General features: G+C 43.4%; 1 long non-coding RNA gene across 2 annotated transcripts; it reads left to right on the top strand.

Moving 5' to 3' along the window:
* The first annotated feature begins 1518 nt into the window (after positions 1-1518).
* LOC137593681 (uncharacterized) lies at positions 1519-21086 on the top strand. 2 transcript variants are annotated; one of them, XR_011035157.1, is made up of 4 exons: positions 1519-1833; positions 3798-3864; positions 13154-13269; positions 13386-21086. It is a non-coding gene; the product is annotated as an uncharacterized lncRNA (long non-coding RNA). The 2 variants fall into 2 exon arrangements; XR_011035158.1 differs by lacking the exon at positions 13154-13269.
* Positions 21087-21200: the final 114 nt, after the last annotated feature.

Genomic DNA, 21200 nt, shown 5'->3' with positions numbered 1-21200 from the left:
CTGACGACACAGTTCTCTCCCTGCTCTCACGTCCCTCACAGCATCATGGACCAGCTTTACAAGTTTGTGGAGTGGTGTGACAGCTCATGCCTTCAGCTGAATGTGAGTAAAACCAGACAGATGGTGGTTCTAACAGGCAGAGGGAGCTGGCCGCTGCAGCCATCACATCAATTCAAGGGAAGCCAATGGAGCAGGTGGAGGAGTACAAATATCTGAGCACTATTTCTGATAACTTGCTGAAATTCTCCTCTAACACAGAGATCTCAGGAATTGTTATCAGTGGCAGTACCGCCTAGGAAACTCACTTCCTCTGAAGTCAGCAAAAACATCCTGTTGGCTTTTCTATTACTCCTTTATTGAGAGCATCTCCTCCTTCTCCATAACTTGCTCCAGCCTCCAAAAACAGAAACTGTCTGGAGAACATCACAGAAGTCTGTTCTAAGATCACTGGACTTCAACCAGATCCCTCTCCTCCATATACGAGCAACAAACACTCCAGCTGGCCAATAGGATCCTGCAGGACTCCTCACACTCTCTCCACTCCTTGAGTGGCTCTCCTCACAAAGTCGTCTCCGTTGCCCTGGCTGCAGAACACAGAGGAGGAATGCTAACTTTGTTCTCAAAGCTGTCCACCTTAACTCCTCTTGAATCTCTACAGTTTCTGTGTTTCCCTGTAACTGCATACCTGTTTGTGTTTACACTGCTTATGTTTACACTGTTTATGTTTACACTTTTTTCTTCACACTGCATATGTTTACACTGCTTATGTTTACACTGTTTATGTTTACACTTTTTTCTTCACACTGCATATGTTTACACTGTTATGTTTACACTGTTTATGTTTACACTGTTTGCACAGCTCATAACAACACACATAATGCTGCCACAATATGAAGGGTCTGCTGGATATCTTTATATTTTTACAGTTTCCACAGCCCCTATATATTTATTACCCACTGCGCATACCTGGTTATTTTGTACATGTTTATTGTGTATTTTAATGTCAGTGTTAGTTTTCTGTGGATTGTCTGGTTTTTGCTCTTTGCACTCTGCATTTCCTTTTTATGCACCAATCCTGTCTTTCGCACAAAGACTGCTGCTTTATGTGCCTTCAATTGCCCATTGGGGACAAATAAAACTTTTTATTGAATTGAATCATTTAAGAACGATCATACCACACAGATGGCAACAGTTGTGTGTTGTCTACCAACCAGATTTTGGTTCTGGTGGTGAACTTTTTAATATCTAAGAGGATTTTATGTCTAATGGCAGTGAGTTCCAGAGTTTCACACTCTTCCAGGAGGAGGATGAGTTGTCTGAAAGTTGTCCTGCAGAACGGAATTCATGAGTTTATCTCTGACTCCAGGAGAGAACAGGGAACAGGGACAACTTCAGTAACTTCATCCCAACTGTGTCTGTCTCTCCGATGCCCCCCCCCCCCCCCCAGCATGATACTCTTTCAATCCTAAAACCATTTCTATCACTTCACTGATATGACAGGAGTCAGGGTGGAGGAGGTGGACGGAGGCGTCGGGGAGTCTCCGCCCTCCGGAGCGCAGCGGGCTGCTGGAGGAGCTGCGCTCCAGACTTCTCCTCACTGTTGGCTCACCACAGTCTCCTCCTCACTGCGCGTCTCTTCACTCACGGATCGCTCACATCGCTGCGGTGGATTCTATCGGTCGGACGGAGCTGCAGTTCACCTCCGCGGACATCCCAGCCGATCCCTTCGGTTTGACTCCTCTTCTCTTGCGCTCTGAAATCGGCTGTTTGGGGACATTTTCTCAGTGAAGCAGCTTCGCCTCCGGAGGTTTGGACGCAGAGCTGCGCTCGGAGGTGAGAAACGTGTCGCTTCTCCACCAAACTGTCTCCAACTTCAATGTGAATTTCATTTACAATCTTGTTCTCATGATGGTCCCGTTGAACGGGCTCATTATTGACATCGTCTCATCAGTGATGTTGTGTGATGTTGTCAGATCTCAGCTCACTTTGTTCCTGCAAGTTGTATTTTATCTCCAGATGAAACCTCAGAAAACATTTACAGAGAAATCAAATGCAGGGAAACCTCGTCCTGTTGGTTGAAGTGGTTTATTCGACTGTCACAGAACGTCAAGAGAAATAAAACAGACTCCGGTAATAACATTTCATGTCTGACTGACTCTGCCCTGGATTTGAAGGTGAAATGTGATTTAAAATGCAGCCTTCAGATGAGCTGATAGTGTGTTATGGTCTGAGAAACCTGTCATCAGGGGGGACCCATGAAATGGGGGCCAATGTGTCAGCCACCAAAGCTGGCGTCCTTCCCACGGAGGTGCAGCCGTGACTGAGGAGGAGGCTGTCTGCAGACATGTATGGGCTCACCAGATGGATGTCTGTGACGGAGGTACCTTTGCTGTAGGGCTTGAGTCCAATGTCAGTGTGCATTAATCTCAGGGATGCATCATCCAAAACCACCTCATCCTTCTCCCTCTGTCTGGTCTCCACTGGAGCCAATAGGACACGTCCAAGAGCTGTGAAGAGGAAAACTCAATACGCTGCTAACACGCTTTAAGCATGTGACTTGAATTCAGGGTCGTTTCATCATGGGTTCACTCAAAAGTTTGGACAGCGGCAGCCGAGGAAAGATTCAGGGTGAAGTTTTGAGTGACACAGACGTGTATTTGTTTTAGTTACAGTAACAGCTGGAAATCTGGTTCTAATCACATTTTGCCTGAGGAGATTGGCACCAAGGGACCCATTAGCACACACACCAGCCCAGGTGTGTTTGCTGTGCTTGGGTTTCTCTCCTGGAGTGGAGTCATCTCCTGCTCCGGCTCTCCATCTCCCTGAGGCTGGCACTGAGTGTCAGGAAGGAGAGAGGAGTCCTATCTCACCTCGGCAGCTGGACCGACTGAAAAATGGTCTCCTGTCAGGAGAAACGAGCCGCTGTGATTCTGCTGCATCATGTTAACACGTCTCTGTCTCTTCTTCTGCTGTTGCTCCTTTCTCAAGAAGTCACAAAGAGAATGATTTTGCAGAAATGGAAGGAAACTGGAAACAGAGGCGTTTTTGTTCGCCATGTTGGGGGTGAAAATGTTCCTTATCAAAAAAAAAAGAAGAAGAAATGTTAGTATCGATGATTCTGAAGCCGACACGGATGAAGGAAGCCTGAAGCCTTTCTTTGGTTCACATGAGCGTTGGAGGGAAAGTTTTCTTGCTTAGACAAACACAACTGATGTCTGGGAGGTAAATCAAAATGCAAATAACAGGGTTTGTAACCTTGCAGTGTGTTTTACAAGGGAATAAAGTGGATTCAAATCTCCACTGAGCCGCGCCGGCATTTTCCGCCCACAGACACAGAGCACCTGGTGTGAGACTTGCCACTGGTGATCAGTTCACTCATTTTAATCGTGCCTCTGATAATGTGTTGCTCTATTAATCACACATTCACACTGCCAGAGAAGAAAGAAAAGGCAAACAGGAACGGATAGGAGACGGAACCAGCATGAGGACTGCATCCCATCTGACCACAGCCTCCCTCCACCTCCTCCATCTGTCTCCCTCTGTATCATCTCATCTATTATTCTTCCTTCCTCTTGTCCCCACACTTTTTCATCCTCCATTCTCCATCCAGCCTGCAGAGCACATCCGTATCGATGGGTTCAGAGCAACAAGACGGAGAGAAAACGAGGCAGGGTCATCACTCTACACTTGCTTTCTCCATGTATCAGCCGCACTACAACAGCAGCGGTCCGCAGAGAGCCTGGAACTAAATGGAGTATCTATTGGCTCAATGAGAAAATTTCTTTTTTCGATTGCAGGAGGACTCTTCATTTAATGTGTGTGATGCAGAGGCCTCGGTCAGTAATGACTCAAACACAAATGCAGGTGAAGTCCTCACACAGACACACACACACAAACACACAAATACACCCAGCAGCCTTTTTGCTCGTGGCAGAGCTAAAGAGGAAATGGAGTTGTATATTTATATGGATGGATCTCATATTTGCCTGAATCTAGGCTAAATGCTTTGCATCCAACTTGTAAACATGGCACAGAAAACCCTCAGCTAGGCAGAGATTTCTTTATTTTGTGAACGTAACTGGACTAATATCATTCTCCTCCCTTCTCACAATTTTATAATAAACTTTTGTACTGAATCATGGTCAATATGAGAGTAGGCAGATTTTAAAAAGCCCCTGCCTTATATTCTCTATTCTTTCCTGCTCTCTCCTCCGTTTGAAGCCCACACACGTTGTCCACCGCGCTGCTCCCTGCAGCTGCTGAGCAGTAACAGTAACAGTAAGGTTCTAGTCCCTCCTCGGGGGCCAGACTCACCACAGGGGCCATCACACACGTGGGCCCCTCGTCAGCTTCTGCAGCATCAGGGGTACGGATCAGTGTTTGATTTGAGTGTTTGACTTCTACCTGGGGAGACTTGGGCGAGGCGGCTAATGATGTCTCCCCTGCCGGGTTCACAGCCATCGGAGGAAATCGCTTGTGTTTCATTTCAGCTTGTTAAACAACAGGAAGTGGAAACCTTCAGAGCTTTGTGTGGGTGGGGGTGAGGGCTGTCAGTCTGTCTGCATTTAGAGCCTCTGTTGTGGGATAATGTTGTCTCACCTGAGGTCACACCCCATTTAGTCCCCCGGGTCAGAGTGTGACACAGGTGTGCTTTATTTTGGTGAGCTGCTGGAGTCTCTTCAGTGTCGTTCTTTTAATTGCCCCCAACTGCACTAAAATGCAGCTTTTGTCCTTCGGGCAAACAGTCGGTCAGCGTTACGACCACAAGAGAACCGCATGCCTTCGCTGTCGAGGGAGCGTGCTGCAGGCTTTAAAGCCTTCAACAAAAGGTGCTCAGGAAGCCGTGGGTTTCTAAGAAGCTGGAGCAAAAACATACGAAAGGTATTTTATTCACCGTAAAATTTCTTTGCTAATAGTTATTAAGATAAAGACATCACAAAGCGTAAATCCCTTTCCCCTAATCCTCACTTCGCTCCATCATTTCTTTGAAGCTGTGGAAGAAAGAGGAGAATCCACTGCACAGGAAAACCCGCCAACATTTAACCACTGAAGGACTTTGATATTTTTATGGAAATGTATTTCTGTCCTGCTTCAGAAATCATCTTCACATGTGTTTGTCGGAGATAGCGCAGGCACGACAGGTGTCTCCTCAGCACATGTGATTAAATTGGCTGCAGTGTTCATTGATTTGAGCATTAAAAAGCCGAGTTCACATGTTCTGGGGATTTTTTTTTAACTGATCAGATCTGATGATGTTGGATGGCTTCCCGTTGATTTGCCCCACGCGAGGCTGATGGGCCAGCAGTGAAGTCATCCAACCTAATCTCTGCTGTAGTACCTGGGTGTGCCGCTCAAAGCTGTGAAGTGTTTTAAGGAAAAAGCAGACACTCAAGCATTTTTCCAAGAGTGTGAACCCGGGAGAACCGGGCCTAGATCATGTTTCCCGATAACACTTGGCTAGAGTCAGATTCCTGAAACGCCTCAGTGCCAACATTGAAACCAAGTATTTTTTTCTGGGCGTCTCTGAAAACCCAATGATTTTGGCTTTTCTGTCAACCAACATGGTGAAAAGAAAATCATTCTTTATTAAATAGAAGAAAATTTAGTCTGAGTCAATATCAGGATCTGGCCTGGATGGAGCTGACCACATTAAAACGAAGCACATTGAAACAGTGAGGGATGAGAAAGCCAGTGTTGTGAGCAATTACCCAAACCACTTTGGCCTATCTCTGCAGGCAGTTTGGAATTGAATGAGCTGTTTTTATGTAATAAGGAACAGATGTCCAACTTTTTCTTATTTTAAGAATGTCTCTGGCAAAGATTTCCATACATTTGCCACATCTAGTGCAACCCCCACCTCACACTTGATCATCCAGCCCATGCTGCTCTCACAACACCCCCTTCCAATATCTGGCTGGCTTCTCATATGTATATATTTAGTCTGTTGCTTTTGGCCTGAACCGAATGTCTGTTGTGTTTCCAAGAAGCTTGAGACATTGGAGACATTTGGAGATTTTAAAAAAATTAACAAAGCAAAGCAGCTTAATGACTCCTTCTGTAACCTTTTGGCTCATTATACTGAATATCATCTCCAATCTCCTCCTGCTTTGTTCATATTGTCAGAATTCGGTGGCTGGTATCAACACAAGTCCTCTGTTGTGAAAGTTAATGAGTTAGATCTTGTCTTTGTTTTGTCTTTATTTTTCTTTGATATAAATACCGAATAGATTTTACATTTCTGAATGAAGCTTCTTTTAACTATCTCATTCGGGACCATTCACTGAACTCTTTATGGTCATCTCTCTACCGCTGCTTCAGCTCAGAAGCTTCTACTTTGTTGTTTTATCACTTTCAAAATCAAGTTGCATACAAATGTTTAAATTATCAGAAGTGCACTAATGCGTTTAGCTATAAATATCCCCGCTGTGGTCACTCCTGTAGTCCTGTTAGAGTAGAGGAGAGCACTAAATGGGCTTTTTATTTATAGCCGTTGGGTTGAGCTGATGGGAGGAGCGTTTCCTAGCGCTGCAGCAGTTCATGCACATTACTCCCCATTTCATCCCTTCCCCCCAATTAATGCCCAACAGCATCAGCAGCATCTGCTGAACCGAGACAGTTAGCTCCAGTTCCCTGGTTGAGAGAATGTAAACTGATGCTTTCATTAAAACTGAGCAGGTTCATCAACAGGCCTCTGTGCAGCCATTGTGACGGAGTCTTAATGTTGTTTCCATCAGAGCTGCAGGATATTATATAGTTTTCCTATTGTGATGAACTGGATTGTGTTAGGAGGAGTTGAATCATTCTCTTTAGAGAGAAAGAATGATTATATTACATTTGTGACAGCGGTTTAAATGAAGACAGGTGCTAGTTGTAGTCCATCCATTGTAGTCCATTGTCTCTAATGGTCTGATCTTCCTTCATGGGGGGATTGGAACCCATCAGGTTCATACTGGGCAAGAAGTTCATCCATAACAAATCAAGCAACACAACATTGGTGTGTTTTTGAGTTTGTGTGTTTGAATGGTGCTGCCCACAGTCTCACAGTTCTTTCCACTCATTAAAGAGTCTCATATTTTCTAACCCTGGAACATTTCTGTGCTGATCCAGTTCACAACCAGGAGAGGAAACAACTTCAGGGTTAGTCCCCACAAACATCCCGGCCATACCTGCTTCTCTGGAGAAACTCCAGCTGAGAGTCACCAAGAGACTCCAGAAACACTTGTTTTACCATGAGCTGACCACAGTGGCTCAGACTTAACTACATGTAGATATGGGGGGGGGGGGCTTAACTGTGCTCTTCTGGCCAAACAACACTCATCACAACGTTGTGGTGAGTATAAAGTTTTATTCAATAAATTAACAGAATAAAGTATAGAATAAACATATTGTGCACTGATATTCTTATCCATGTGTTGTTGTTGTGTGTTGCAGTTTTTGCTCTGCATTGTATATCCAAAGTTTGCACTTTAATACGTCTGAACCTAAGTTATAACTTGGATATGAATTCAAATTAACGAGCATGAAGTTCACTGTTAGCCATTCCTTCATGTTGAACTGTTTCACAGAGGATTTATTTATTCCTGGGCTACTGGAGGACACACGATTCTAGCATAAAAGTAAATAAAAGTCTGTAAACACTTGTTGTTGAGGTAAACAGATACTGCTTTTCTTTAACGTTCATACATGAGCGTGCACATGCATTCATTTACTGTGTATTTTTAGGTTTTCAGGAAACCAATCTAACAATGATAATCAGAATGATCTCAGTGAGTCTAATAGTCATAAATCAGATACGTATCCAATCTAGAATCTGTCCACATATTAAAGTGTCTGAAATCTGATTTGACAAGATCAAAGTTTTGTGTTCGACCAGAGCTGAACAAATCTGATTTGTGTCGCATTAAGAAAAATAAACAGAAACCTAAGCTAATCATAATTGAGTGGCTGCACTCGTGTAATGAGAGTGAATCCAAAGGAAAATGTTTGTCCTGACATCAATCAGAAGTACTGATTGTTATCATCTGACTGTCAGAATCACTTGTGAATAGGCGTTACTCTTCTGTTTCTGCTTTGTGCTCAAGGAGGTTGACAGTGAACTCCGTCAGCAGTGGGAACCAGACTCACTAGGCCTCAGACTTTGGGTTTGTTCTTTGTTTCATTTCACTTCTATTTATCAGGGGGTCCCACTGAGGAATCTGTTTATGAGAGTCCAGGCTGAGATAGTAGCCATAAAAAAATCACAGCTTAAGATAAATAATCATATGCAGAAAATTCACTGTAAGACAGAGGAGTGTTAACGCAAAACACACTAACCACATAGGAAAAACAATCACGCCATCAGCTTATATATGATGGGCTCTAAGTTGACAGGAAAGAGCTGCCATTTGTTTACACATTATTCCTGCCCAGAGTTCATTGTAGAAGGAATACATTGTGAACCAACCTATCTGATTCCTTCTGTTTTCTTTGGAATTCATATTTCACACGTATCCGAGGTGTGACAAAGGTCGTGGTCATGGAGCAAAATTCAAATTAATATCAACCATCACTGCTTTGGTACAGATTTTCATACATATGAGCAAAATAGCAAGTTCAGAGGAGTTTTGTTGTCATTGAAGTCCAGACTTTGTTTTACAAAGTAAGTTTCATCTGATCCCATTGAGAGAACAACCTGTTTCACCCACTTACATCTTTATGCCACTCGTCAGCGCGCTGAAAGCCTTCATGAGTCCAACAGACAGAAGACGAGGGACGGATAGTCTCTATGACCACCAAGAAAACAGTTACAGGACGGCTCCCTCTGTTCAGGACCGCTGCAAATGGAACCTTGTTTGCAGCTAATATATAAAACCTAAGTGCTCTATGGTATGTCTACAAAATATTAATGAGGCCTAGAAATGGTTGCCAGATGTGAGCTTATTACATGTTTAGGTGGCTGCTTTGACTTATTGGATAACAGCGGTTGTATATTCTGCATCCAATAACTCTTGGTAAATACTGCATACAGTATCACCATATGTTACGTACAGAACACCATGTGTTCCCTTTGGACTTCTATTAACATGTAACAAATATGTGACCTGTTACCTCTTTCTCGAGGTCTGCCAAGTCACACTTACCAAAATCTGTTCTTCTATCTTCTGCGTTCTCACGGTTTTAATTCTCGATCCATAGTTCAGATAAAACAAGCAGCTGAAGATACAACCACCAGCCTTGAGAAGAGCATGCTTTTCTATTTTTAGACATTTTATCTACTAAATGATTAATCACATAACTGGCTGAATAATAAAAACAGAAATTACCTTTAGTGGAAGTGTTTTCTTGCAGCTCTAGTCTGGTTGTAACTGTTCAGTCAGTTGCAGTTCCTTTTACAGTCATCCACAAATGGTTAATGTAAAACGCCTCATGAATCTCCATGCAGAGAAATGTTCTTGCATGTCTGTGGTTTTATTTGGTGAATGGTAACATCGAATTAGAGGAAGAAAGTGATGGAGGAATCAAAGAGCTCGAGGCTGAGGTGCAGGTTTAAATTATTATTCATATTTCCTTCCATGTATTCAAGCAGTAAAAGTTTATCTAACATTATGCAGATTGTCAGTGTAGTATTTATAAGATTGCAGCAACCACATTGCCAGTTTCCCACAACCATGGCAATGACAACCAATCAGTGAACTAGATAAGAGCGTGATGAATGTGCCGGAGCTGTCACTGGATTTGATACTGGACTTTACTCCATCAAGATGTGCAGGAGAGGCGTCTGATGAAGGCTTGACTGTGTGTGAGGAGCAGCATAGCATTAAAATATAGCTCTTTAGTGCCATTTGATCTTGGATGGATAAACAGTGGTACCTCTACTTACGAATGTCTACTTACGAAATGTTCTACTTACGAAACGCCTCAAAAGGAAAATATTGCCTCTAGTTATGAAAGAAATTTCGAGTTACGAAAGTTAAAAATACAGTATGGGCTGCTACTCGCAGCTCCCAAAGGTTTCTGAACGCAACATTCTTATAGCTGCTCTGCCATTGGCTATTACCTAGAAGCCTTGCATGTCATTGGCTAAGAAGGACCTCCTCCTAGCCAATGAGGAGGTCCCTCATTGGCTAAGGTTGCTGTATAGGTGTCTATGCAGCGTCCTCGTCATGCGGCCTTCAACCAATGAAGTGTTCTGATAGTTTTACGTAAATATATGAACTTTTAGAGTATTCGCTATGGACCCTAAGAAAGTGATGGAGAAAAGAGGAAAAGAAAAGACGAAGAAAAGAGTTTTATTGTCCATACAAACAAAGCAAGAGATAATAGAAAAGCATGAAAAAAGGATTCTTTTGGTTGGTCTCGCCAAAGAATATGGCCGTAATGCATCTACGATCGCCACATTGTTAAAACAAAAGGAACTTTTTGTAGCCATGAGAGGACACAAGCCAGTATCTTATTGTGCCGGTCCCAAGCCTGGATGAATACAGAGGGTTGCATCAGGAAGGGCATCCGGTGTAAAACTTTTGCCAAATCAAACATGCGAATCAAACCTATGGCTTCCATACCGGATCGGTCGAGGCCCAGGTTAACAATGACCGGCATCGGTGCTGTTCACCTACAGGGTGCCAATTGAAATTAGACTACTGTTGGTCGAAGAGAGAGAAGAGGAACACCAAGAGTATAGGACTAAGAGTAGGGACGTTGAATGTTGGAACTATGACAGGAAAAGGTAGAGAGTAGGTTTACATGATGCAGAGAAGGAAGGTAGACATACTGTGTGTCCAGGAGACCAGGTGGAAAGGTAGCAAGGCTAGAAGTTTAGGAGCAGGGTTCAAGTTGTTCTATCATGGTGTAGATAGGAAGAGAAATGGAGTTAGAGTTATCTTGAAGGAGGAGTTTGTTAGGAATGTCCTGGAGGTTGTGCAGTTGCAATTTGATCTTTTTTTTTGTGGAAAATGTCCTGAGGGAGGACTCCATGCAAACTTCCTGTTTCAGTTCTTTTCTGACTCGGAGTCTCAGAGAGCTTCAAGCTTTACTGGGCTTTAGGATTTAACTGGGATGGAAGAGGTTACCAGGGCGGCACGGTGGCGCAGTGGTTAGCGCTGCTGCCTCACAACACGGCGGACCCGGGTTCGAGTCCCACTCTGTACGGAGTTCGCATGCTCTCACCGTGTCTGCGTGGGTTCTCTCCGGGTTCTCCGGCTTCCTCCCACCTCCAAAAGCATGCGCTTCAGGTTAATTGGCCGGTCCCAAATTGACTGTAGGAGTGAGTGTGTGTGTGAATGATTGTTTGTTTCTGTGTGGCTCCGCGGTACACTGGCGTCGTGCCCGGAGTGTCCCCCGCCTCACACCCTGAGACTACCAGGATAGGCACTGGCTACCCCGCGACCTGCGCTAGCGGATTAAGCGGGTTGGAAAATGAATGAATGAATGAAGAGGTTACCGCTGCTTGTGAGCTCACTGGGCCTGTGTGTGTGTGGGGGGGGCAGTGTACAAACTGGTGATATTTTAACAGACTCGGCCCCGTGTGTGTGTGTGTGTGTGTGTGGGGGGGGGGCAGAGAACAAACTGGTGATATTTTAACAGGCTCGGCCCCGTGTGTGTATATAGTAATGAACTCTTACCTTGACCTGGAAGGCTGCTGGTATCATTGCTGTGTTTCTATAACCCTCACTAAGAAAGCCTGGCTGTTAATTGTGTCCTTTGGGGCCCCGAGCTCTCAGTACTCACAGCCTTTCCTGTCCCTCGTACTGACCCCCCCCCCCCTTTTCCAACCTTACCCCCATCATCCAAATTCGACAGGTCTTTCCCCTTTAATGTCTTGACTTCAAAGTGCTGTTGTGCCCCAGGCCCCTGGCTCCTGGGAGACTGGAGGGAAGCCTTTGGGGCCTGGGAAGTAGGGTGAACGCGTGGTGGTGTATGAGGTGGCCTGTTAAGTTAGACAGGCACTGGTTAAAACAAATAACAACAAGTAGTTCTGCTGCTGTTTCTCATCGTGGTGTCACCAGAGAGAATTCAGCGAGGTGTAATCATGTAAGCAGGTTCCTGATGTTTGAACGTCTCTACATGAAGACATTTGAAGCCGTACTCTGAAGACGTCCTTGCAGAGATGAAAGATACCGGCTGCTGCTTGAGGAACCTGCTACGAAGTGAAGGGACCTGGCTAACGTTTGCAGTTGAATTACCAGAGTGGGGGACACCGTCACCATTCATCAGCATGGAAAGAACCCCCCCTCACAACGTTTACAGAGGCCTTGACCAGCAAACAGATCTCCATTCAGCCCTAAACAACTGACATGTTAGAGGACTGCATCATTACTTCATTCTGCATTCACTGTTGTAATCATTGTTCACTCTATATCAGTGCATACATTCTCACCCAGTGTGTAAAGCGCTGAACCCCCCCCCCCGTAGGGAGAGGTTCAGATGCAGTGGAGAAGGGGAGTGATGAATCGAGAGATGCCCTCTGATCACAGCAGGGATTGTTTCTCCATTGTGGTGGTTTATCGTTATCTCTGACTCATGCTGTAAGATCAATAAATCCAGATGAGGTGATACTTCCTCCTCACTATTACCCCCGTTAAACTGGCCATTAGGAGAGATGTAGGTGTTGCCAGTTGCTCTTATTCATTGCCGTATTAGCAGATGATGTATCTGGACTCAGAATTTACTCACCAGGGAGGGCTGGGATCCAGAGCTGTAGGTTTTTCCTTTATTAAGTTTTGTCAGCACTAGTGAGGAATTGAGGTCAAACCCAGCAGCAGGTTGTGGAAGGAAAAACTGTCACTTCCTCTTGTTTTCCCAGTGTCTTCCTGTTCTCAGAGGAAGCGTCGCTGATCAAACGCTCTGCTGTTCTCTGACCTCTGACACCTCAGTCAAGGTTGGGGGGTGGAAGTGGCTCAGTTGGTGGAGCAGTTCGTCCAATGATCGCAGGATTGGCAATTTGATTCAAAATTTTACCTTGACCTACCTGCATAGGTCAAAGATCAAAGCTAGTGCTCTGACTTACTCACACTGGCCTTCTCACTCGTCTTTCTATCTTATCTGGTTCCTGAGTGTACAAAAGTTGAAATTTGACCTTGAACTAGTTTTCTCAAGGTCAACGTCATCATCTGATTTTCATCCCCTTTGCTGCCTGAGAAATGTGCTTTTTGTTTCATCTTTCTATCTGCAACAGTTATGAAGATATTTGGTGGACAAACAGACGGACAGACCAACGGACTGATGGATGAACGGATGGACACACAAACACTGACAATTACAACACAGCTCCTGATTGGCAGACAGATTAAAGTATTTTCTTGTGATCTTCTCCTGTCGAGTCCATACAAATGGAAACGACATTACCGTCAGAACTCTCTCTCTGGTCTGGTTGACCTTTGACTTTTAACTTTCATCTCGTCCTCCAGGCGGTGAGGTGTGCAAAAGACGAGTCCATGAGGGAGAGGGTGGAGGTCGCTTCCATTGGCTGTACGATGCCCTCAGTCCCACCTGTGATGTCATCAAGACTCTTTCTTCACTATGAAATAGTTTGATTGGATCAAACTAAGATGGCTTTTTTTTGTGATGCAATGCTTTGAGCTTTATTACATTACTTTGTTTAGCTGAGGAACACACAATGTTAGTCCTGCATTATTTAGTCCTGTTTGGTTCTTGTTCAACTAATAGAAATTCTAATACAGTTGTTGACTTGTTCAGTGCACTTGTTCTACCCACAGTTTGTTAAAATGTGTTAGGAATGTTAAAAGACCAGTTCTTTTGTTAAAATGTGTTTTATTGTCATTTTATAATCATTTGAAAAATCCCGATGCTATGAAGTTCTAAAAGGTTGAAGCCAACAGGAAACGGCATACAGGAAGTAGAGTGAAAAACAGCATACAGGACGCAGAACGAACGCTGCAAACGGACAAAAAGAGCATGGTGACAGTTGTATAGGTTACTACATTAAATCAAGTCCAGTCCTGTGAATCCCTCAGAAAGCAGTGACTTTAAGTTTGGATGTTCTCTACATGTTGAAGAATTTATGTTCACAAACATTTTGCAGAGTTTATTTTAGATTTAAAAACTTTGTAAGTGTGTCTACGAGACACACTTTACAGCGACCTACTTACCTGTCGCATGCTCATTAAGTATTGGGAAATTGTTTATACTTTTCATAGCAGTCCTTTACATATATTTTTGTAACTTACTTTGTAGAAAGAAGTCATTAAAGGAGGAAACACGCTCATTTTCTGGCTCTTGAAATGGAGTTTGGCTTTCTGTTTATTCATGTTAACACTTGGGAAGTAAAACACTTAAACACATCAAAAGTTGACCCCATTTTTTGGTGTTCAACTATGAGAATAAATGCAGACAAATTTAAAAAATCACATGAAGAGGACAGTACAGGGAAAAGCCATAATATTATAAAAAAAATCATGCACCACAGTTATGGAAGACCAGGCGAAAGGATGAAAAAGCATCCTCAGTCAGCCAACTGTTGTACAGCTCCAAGCCCACCTCTTCCTCTGAGTCTTCAGTAGCAAACGCTGCTGCCAAAGCCAGAGCTGGAGCTGCTTATACCAGGTTCTGGTTTGTAAAAGATGAGTGGAAGGTGAAGAAACAGAAAGCTAAATGGGATTTGGAAAAGGCTACATTAGAAGCAGATCTGCATACCACTATGATATCGAACCAGCGAGAGGTAAGCATCAGAGGGAGTACTTATCAGTACCTGAGCACCAGACAAATCTGCCTCATCATCCAGACTCACTTTCAGCATAGAGAACTGGTGGGCGGTTAGGGTCAGCAAGGCCTTCTCTGCTGGTCTAACATAACCTGAAATCATGATAATATTTATGATTATTATATTTTAATGCATTTTCCTTCAATAAATGTGAACAGGCTATGTGTGGCCAGCCGGACAACACTGAGACACACACACAGTCTGATGGCTCCCCAAATGTGGGCTCTATTTCCCAACTGTTCTCCCCCCCAACTCAGGTAGAGGACAGCATTAAATTTGGTTGAACTGGCAGTTTATTAAAACATAAAACAATAGAATTACCATTTACCTCCTTTAAACGATTTGGAGGACACTAAAGGAAAAATAAAAGATAACAAATAAAAACTTCTTGATTAAAACTAAAAATTAACCTTCACAAGACAACACCAGACAGGACAAGACAACAGTAGTGGCAATTTCTATAAAATAAAATACACACTACTGAGCATCATTCTGAAAATACATGTGCAATACAACACCACAGAACTATCTTGGATACACAGTACATTGTGCTTATTACACATACACACCTTAATATCCTAAACAGGGTCTCACTTCTAGAAATTGTGACGAACACCCAAAAAGCACGTCAAGCGGTGTGCTCTCCCCTCTGCATAAACAGAATCAGTCAGCAACATCCCAAAAACAAGTCTTTCATATAATGCCAAAACTGATATAACAACCTTAAGAATATTTACGCTAATAAACTAATCTTATCCTCCACAACGTAGTCAATTCGGCATCTTTCCTCAAACCCGGCGATAACCACCTGTCTCCACTCTGCATCTCTCTCATCCACAAAGTGAGTGTGCGACTGTAGCGCGCCAATCACTTCCCACGTGACCCAACGTCAGATGCGTGACTTTCGCGCCACTAACCTCCCACGTGAACAGACGTCAGCCCAGGTAAAAGTCCTGTGGACGCAACTAAAATTGCGACTCCTACTGGCCAACCAACAGCGTAACACTAGGCTGTATGAAGAAATGTGTAACCGCTTTATTATAAATGCTTTTTCTATTTGACCTGGCTACATAAATATATTCAAATATATGGATAAGTACATAATTATACATTTGGATATAATATGGCATAGGCCAACACTGGGTCAGTGTTCTATTTTTAGGTTAGTGAGGTTTTATCCAATCAGAATTCAGCGAGCTTGTGTTGCCAGGTTGAATGAAATCTTCCCAGGACCTTCAGAATGTAGAACGCAGGTCTCCCTGTACGGTGAATGACGGTAACATATAGTTAATAGACAGATGCGATAGCCAATTAGATCACGAGTTGGCGACTCTGAGGCCTTCTAGCTGGCCTCATGTTCAGAGTGAGTATCCTGTGATTGGATACTCACTCTGAGAAGGCGGAGCCATGTAGACACGTTTGAAGAAAAGCTCTAATGAGAAGAGGGTGCGATCCCTGAAGGAGCTAACCTGTTCTTGCTAACCTGTTCTAGCTAACTTGAATTAGCTAACCTGAACTAGCTAAACTGTTCTAGTTAACCTGTTCTAGCTAACCTGCTCTAGCTAACCTATTCTAGCTAACCTTAACTGGCTAACCTGTTCTAGCTAACCTGCTATAGCTAACCTGCCCTAGCTCACCTGAGCTAGCTAACCTGTTCTAGCTAACCTGTGCTAGTTAACCTGGGGTAGCTAACCTGGGGTAGCTAACTTGTAGCTAACCTGAACTAGCTAACCCATTCTAGTTAACCTGAACTAGCTAACCTGCTCTAGCTAACAGTGTTCTTGAGGTAACAAAGGAGAATGGATTTTGTGTTTAAGCCGTTTGAACAGTTGTTTCGGTGAGTACAAGCATTTCATTTCATTTTCATTTCAAGTTTTCCTATTTAATGTTCTTGTAATTTAATTCATTTATATCAAATCAATTATAACTAAATAAAATGACAAATATACTAAAAATGAAAAAAACCCAACTTGCTCTTCTGCAATGTGTCTAAATAATGTGGTGCACTTGGACAGCTGTGTGATTGTAGTGGAAATACAAAAAGAGACTTTTGTCCCTGCTGGAAAATAGCTCGTTTTTTATATCATAGAGGTGATGAAAGATGTAGTAGTGTGTTATTGTATGTCTGTATTTTGTTTCTCTAGCTGTGGTGTCATAAATTATGGTCATTTCAGTCGGTTTTGTTGTGACGTAGTTGTGTGACGTCTATAAAAGGTGCGGTCGCGGGACAATAAAAGGACTTTTGCCAGGTTTTTTCCCATTGGAGAGAAGTTATAAACATCTCAGTCTTGAACGCTACATTGGATGGCAGCAGTGGGTGCTGCTCACACTATTATGGGATGTATTTATGCAAGTTTGACTGAGGAGAACATCATTGAAGGCCTAGGTATGAAATGCATGGCCCGCCACTGGTGAAGACAGCTGCACCAGTGCATAATACGGATATGTCAGCAATTGCAGATTCAAGCACAGCACAGAAAACAGCGCTGTGCAAGAAAGATGATCCAGCTAAGCACTGCCCACTTCATAAAAAACCAAACCCTTTAGAGATGTGTAGATCCTTTAAAATGAATCCACTCATAGAATGCAAAACACTACTGAAAGAGAATAAAGTTTTAGGTGCTGTTCTGCTGCTCATATGGCCAGAGAATGTCCAGTGGAGCTGAAATGCAGTGGATGTGAGAGTAGTCGACACTGTAGATCCATGCACCCAGACAACACCATCCCAACTGTGGTGTATTCTGTAACAGTCAGACAGAGCAGCAAAGATTTCCCAACACGATCTTGTGCAAAGATATGCTATAAGGCCAAAGAGAACGCTCAGTCAGAATGTTTGCCATCCTCAATGACCAGAGCAATCGCTCACTTACCCATCAGTTGAGTTATCCTGCTTCTGCTGTATCTGCTGAAGACAAACCCCGACAAGACATATTTGTGGGAATAGAGAGTGATAACAAACCTGCCTCGTTTTTTCGAGGATTAGAAGTTTCTGGACATTATACAGACAGTTGGATTGCAACTTTACCGTTCAAGTCACCCGGGTCACGCCTTCCAAATAATCGTGCTCATGCCATCTCTCGTCTCCTCTCTGTCTCCATTGCAACGTACGTTAAAGAAAGATCCCCCAAAAAAAGAACAGTTTGCTGCCTTCATGGAAAAGCTCTTTGACAACAGACATGCAGAAAAAGCACCCCAACTCCACAAAAATGAGGACTGCTGGTACTTACCAATTTTTGGGGTGCACCATCCCGAAAAAGACAGGCCAAATACGAGAAGTGTTTGACTCAGGTGCCCAAGAAGAGGGCGTCTCCCTTAACAGCATCCTAAGCATCTAAGCAAAATAATTCCCTACTTGGGGGTACTGCTTCAGTTTAGGAAGGAAGTTGTTGCACTAAAAGCTGACATCCAACGGTTTCTTGGTGAGAAAGGACCATCGAAACTTCTCAACGGTTTCTTGGTGAGAAAAGGACCATCTAAACTTCTCAATATTCCTCTGGCACAAGGAAAACGGCCTGATAGCAGATAGCAGAGACAGCAGAGATAGCAGAGTCAGTCAGTCATCTTCAGATTACCACCGCTGTATCCGCTGCAGCAGGTCATGGGGAGCCGGAGCCTATCTCGGTGGCATAGGGCGTGAGACACTGCGGGCATGACGCCAGTGCACCGCGGAGCCACACACAAAGACATACAACCATACACACACACTCATTCATTCCTACAGGCAATTTGGAACTGCCAATCAACCTGAAGTGCATGCTTTTGGAGGTGGGAGGAAGCCGGAGAACCCGGAGAGAACCCACGCAGACGAGCTCTGCACAGAGCGGGATTCGAACCCGGGTCCGCCGTGCTGTGGGGCAACAGCTAACCACCACTAACCACTGCGCCACCGTGCCGCCAGATAGCAAATATGCTATCAAATGCAAATATACGTGTTTGGGAACAGTTCACCTGCTGTCATGTGGCATTCGAAGAGCAGCCCAAGCCGGTGAACAGGAGTATGGATCTGACACGCGCTGCTTTGTCGTGTAACAAAATTTGAATTATTTGAATTGAACGCTTTAATTTCATTAATTAGATTATCTGGCCCCTTTACTCTGGAACAATAATCTCCCAGCCTCGGTCCGGCGGGCAGACACTCTCAGCTTATTTAAGAGTAGACTAAAAACCCTCCTCTTTGATAGAGCGTGTGTTAGAAATAACACACACCCCACTAGATATGCTGCTATAGGCTTAGGCTGCTGAGGGTATTTTTCTACGTCTCTCCCGTTAAAGGGAGATACTCTGGAGCTTCTGCACTTCTCCTTCTCTTTCTTTATCTTTCTATGCTCCTAGAATTTATTACTACTGTCAAATCACACTCTTTGTCTGCACGATACTGCCGCTGTCTTTGTGCTTCTGTTCCAAAGGTGGAGAACGCGGATGGAAGACAGGATATCCAAAGGCCTGGAAATTCTGCCCCCAATTCAGCGACAGCTCACTATGGACATTAAACTCACACTGGCCTATCTGCCACTGTCTCCCTCTGTCTCTTTTACTTGACTTATCTCTTTACCCAATGTATTTCTCTTTCCCAACCAACAGGTCAAGGCAGATGACCGCCCTCCAGAGCCTGGGTCCTGCCCGGAGTTTCTTCCTCAATGAGGGAGTTTTTCTCCTCCACCGTCGCTTATGCTTGCTCTGGAGGGTATTGTTGGCTTTCTATCTGTAAAGCGCTTTGAAATGTCTTCAGATGTGATTAAGCACTATATAAATAAAAGTTGATTGATTGATTGATTGAATTTGAATTATTTGAATTCAAAGATTTAATCAATTTGTGGAAACTAAAATTTTTAGCTTTACTACTACACTCAGGTTAATTGTCCTGAACAACAGTGAATCCGAGGAGAAAGGCTGCTGCCACTCCATTTGCAGTGAGGCATGAGCTTCTGGTATTACATGACATCAGGTGGATCCATTTCCTTCTGTATTTACTGAAGAAAAAATCAATTCAGTTAAACCACAGGGAAGTCAGACTTTACATGAAAATACAAATAAAGAATAATTAACTCAGAGGAACTGGAAAGATATTGAAGTAAATAATTCCCTGTGAAAATCTGCATGAAATACTTAATCCAGCCTGCAGCTAAAAGCAATTTGAATCAAGTGATGAACTCATTTTACACCTAAAAGTTCTCTCCCGCCACCTGCTGGGCGGTTTAAGAACAAACAGGAACAATTCAAACCTGAGTTGTTACCACCACCATTGCTCCAAATGATTCCAACAGGTCCTTTTAAGTTCAAGTTTATTAAGAATTCTCAATAATACAAATGAATACTTATTTTCAAACATATAACATAAACAGGTCCACAAATATGCTTTTAACTAAGCAGAGGCATTCAATTGTCTTTGTAGAAAAAGAACATAGTAAAAAAGCCTTCATCTCTCATTAACTTAAATTAATCTTTCAATTGGGCAGGTCAAAAAATAGTGTTTTCTTTTCCATCTTGTGTAAAAACAGCATGAAGAACACATATTGAAATGACTCATGTGAGATGGTTTGAAAACTACCAACCACATAAAAGTGCAATTAACTGAGTTAGCCCTCAATTCAACCGTAATAGTGTTTGAAATGAAATGGAAGCACTGCGGTTCTGATAAGAAAAGTAGGGTGAGAAAAATGCTTTTAGCGATGATAACAAGTTTTGGTGAACATTCTGGTCACAGTGGCTGGATTCAGATTTCTCTGCTCCTATTAGGGAGTAAAGCGTCATTAAGGGTTCCACTTTCTCTGATTCAGATCGAACTACTGCTGACGGGCCGCAGCGACAGCCACACTTTTTACATCACAGACAATAAGCAGGAAACTGGATTCTAAAACAAGAACAAGTGGGCAAAAAATTTACATATAAAATGCTGAACAAGCACTAAAGTGCTAGAATACCTTGTCAAAGTCATATGTACAGTTGTTAAAAAAAACCAGAAGATGTCATGAGAATATAAAAATAAGAAGAAGAAAGAAAAGACTCACTCGACACATCACACACACTTACTTCATGCAAAACTAGTCATTTTGGTAAGTTACTGGTCACCAGTCAGACACGCCCGACAGGAGGACAGAAATGGGGTTTGTGGATGACAACAGATGGATAGCAGGAGGCAGGACGAGGCAACGGTGGTGAGCATAAACTGAGGTTAATATCAGGGATACTGGCTGCAGAGAGCTGATAAAACAAGCCAAACACCCGCCGCAGCAGCCCGGCCCAGCTCGGCCTCAGCCTCAGGCCTTTCCTCCACCCCCTGCACCAAAAATACCAGTGGTACGATCACACAGAAGCACTAATCACAAACACCCAGCCGCCTCCCTCCCATGCGTCTGTAGATGCCCTCAGCTGACCAAATGTCACTAAAGTGCTCCCTCTTCTATCATGTTCAGCGCTTCACTGAGGTCAGCCAAGGAAAACAACACGAACAAGGATGTTTGCAAAGAATCTTAAACTACAAGGATTCCACTGAACAATTTAC

The sequence above is a fragment of the Antennarius striatus genome, chromosome 4, assembly GCF_040054535.1.
Source record: "Antennarius striatus isolate MH-2024 chromosome 4, ASM4005453v1, whole genome shotgun sequence".
In the NCBI taxonomy this organism is placed as follows: Eukaryota; Metazoa; Chordata; class Actinopteri; order Lophiiformes; family Antennariidae; genus Antennarius; species Antennarius striatus.
This window is presented reverse-complemented; position numbering and strand designations above follow the sequence as displayed.